Here is a 2,368-nt window from a genome sequence, read left to right as displayed (position 1 = left end):
ACACATACACACACACACACACACACTCACACACACACACACACACACACACACACACACACACACATTCAGAAATGAATTTGTAACAATAGTTTTTTTTAAAATCACAGTTTCGATCTGTGCTTCTCAAACACCAACGCTCCGACGTCACCAAAAGTGGGTGGTTTGTGGGTGCTTTCATCTGGTGTGGGTGGTTAGCGGGTGCTCTAGTGTGGTTTGCTTCTTCTTTCCTGTCAACAAACATCTATTGTCCTTATCTCCCCTTCTTCTTTTTATGTTTGTTACAGTTCTCTTGTAACACATCTAATCTTCTACACTTGTATGACCTTATTGTGCTGCAAGTGCCGTAAAACACTTACTAAAACAAAACAAAACTCTGGTGGGGTTTGCTTCTTTTTTTCCCGTCTAATATCTATCGTCCTTATCTCTCCTCCTTCTGTTTTGTGTTTGTTACTCTCTAAGCTCTTGCAACACCTCTAATCTTCGACACTTATATGACCTTATTGTGTTGCAAGTGCCGTAAAACACTTACTAAAACAAAAAAAGCATTCATCTGGTGTTGTTAATTGCTCCTTCTTTCCTTCCAAGCAGCTACCGTCATTATTTATAAATCTTTCCTTTCCTCCTTCCATTCTTTGTTTGGTTCTCTCTAGTTGTAACTCCTCTAATCTTCGTTACCTAGTGGGTAGTTGGCGGGTGCTCTGGTGTAGTTAGCTTCTTCTTTCCTGTCAAACATCTGTCGTCCTTATCTTTCCTCCTTCTTTTAATTTTGTGTTTGTTATTCTCTAATTGTAACAGCTTTAATCTTCGGCACCTACAATATATAAATATGTATATGACCTCTTTGCGTGTGTGTTTTGCAAGTGTCGTAAAACTGTTACGGAAATTAAAAATAAAAACAAAAGAACAAAAACCCAAAAAAAGAAACAACCCAAGCAAACAAACAAAACGACTTCTTCTTTCCTATCAAACAATCTATTGTATTCATCTCCCCTCCTTCTTTTTTGTGTTTGTTACTCTCTTGTAACACCTCTTATCTTCGACACTTATATGACCTTATTGTGTTGCAAGTGCCATAAAACTCTTACTAAAACAAAAAAAGCATTCATCTGGTGTTGTTGATTGCTCCTTCTTTCCTTTCAAGCAGCTATCGTCCTTATAGATTGTAACGCCTCTAATCTTCGGCACCTACAATATAATATGACCTCTTTGTGTGTGTTTTACAAGTGTCGTGAAACTGTTACTGAAATTTTTTTTTTTAAACAAACACCAAGCAAACAAACAAACGACGTCATCAACCCCAGCCTTTGTGTACATTTCACACGGTCGTGCCGATTTCACGCACACACCATAGATGTACACTATAGTAAGGTAACTCTATGGCACACACAAAGACTTGTCAATGTGTAGGTGAGTCATCTGTCAGCGTGTGCCTGACACAGTTAGTGCCCGCTGTGTGTTCTATCGACCGTGGCCGCCTCTCTCTCTCTCTCTCTCTCTCTCTCTCTCTCTCTCTCTCTCTCTCTCTCTCTCTCTCTCTCTCTCTCTCCATCTATCTCTATCTCTCTCCCTTAACTCTCTCTGCCTGACTCCCTCTCTGTCTGTCTGTCTGTCTTTCTCTCACTCTCTCTCTCACTCTCTATTTCGTTCGTCCTTACGTCCACTTTCTGTCTTTCTTTTTTGTTGCTTTCTTTCTTTCCCTCATTGTTTCTTTCTTCCTTCTTTTCTCTCTTCCTTTTTTCTTACTCTCTTCACCAAAGTTTCTATTGATGTCTGGCACGTACCCTTTCACTTTCTGCTTTCAAAATACAAACCTTCCTGTATACATTTATTTACTTCCCTATTGTTCTCTTTCTTCACAATAACAATAATATTCGCTTTTTTCTCTCTCAATCCATCTGTCCAGAAATCCTCTTGTGGTTTTTGTGGGGGGTTGGGGGGGTGTTTGTTTGTTTGTTTTTGTTGGGGGGTTTTTTGTTGGTTTTTTATTTTGGTTTGTTTGGATTTTTTATTTTTGTTTGTTTGTTTGTTGTTGTTTTTTGGGTTGGGTTTTTTGGAGGAGGGGGTGGTATCCATGCACATGTTGCACGGTGCAATTTATGAGATTATAATCTACATCTTCCCGAACAAAAATCTTAATACTTAATAAGAGGTCAGTGCCGATATCCAATTTTGAGAAAGTTCTTCTTTATACGGTTGATCTCTTGTTTGTTTTGCTTTTGTTTTGTTTGGTTTTCGTGTTGTTGTTTAGTTTGGGGGGGGGGGTAGTTCCTGTGAAATGTCTTACCTGAAATCAAGGTAAATGAAGTTTTGCGCTCAGTGATCATGTGATCCTTCTAAAGCGCTTAAAGCTTAAACTCGTATGGGA

This window comes from Aplysia californica, unplaced genomic scaffold (assembly GCF_000002075.1).
Source record: "Aplysia californica isolate F4 #8 unplaced genomic scaffold, AplCal3.0 scaffold00116, whole genome shotgun sequence".
Classification (NCBI taxonomy): domain Eukaryota; kingdom Metazoa; phylum Mollusca; class Gastropoda; order Aplysiida; family Aplysiidae; genus Aplysia; species Aplysia californica.
This window is presented reverse-complemented; position numbering follows the sequence as displayed.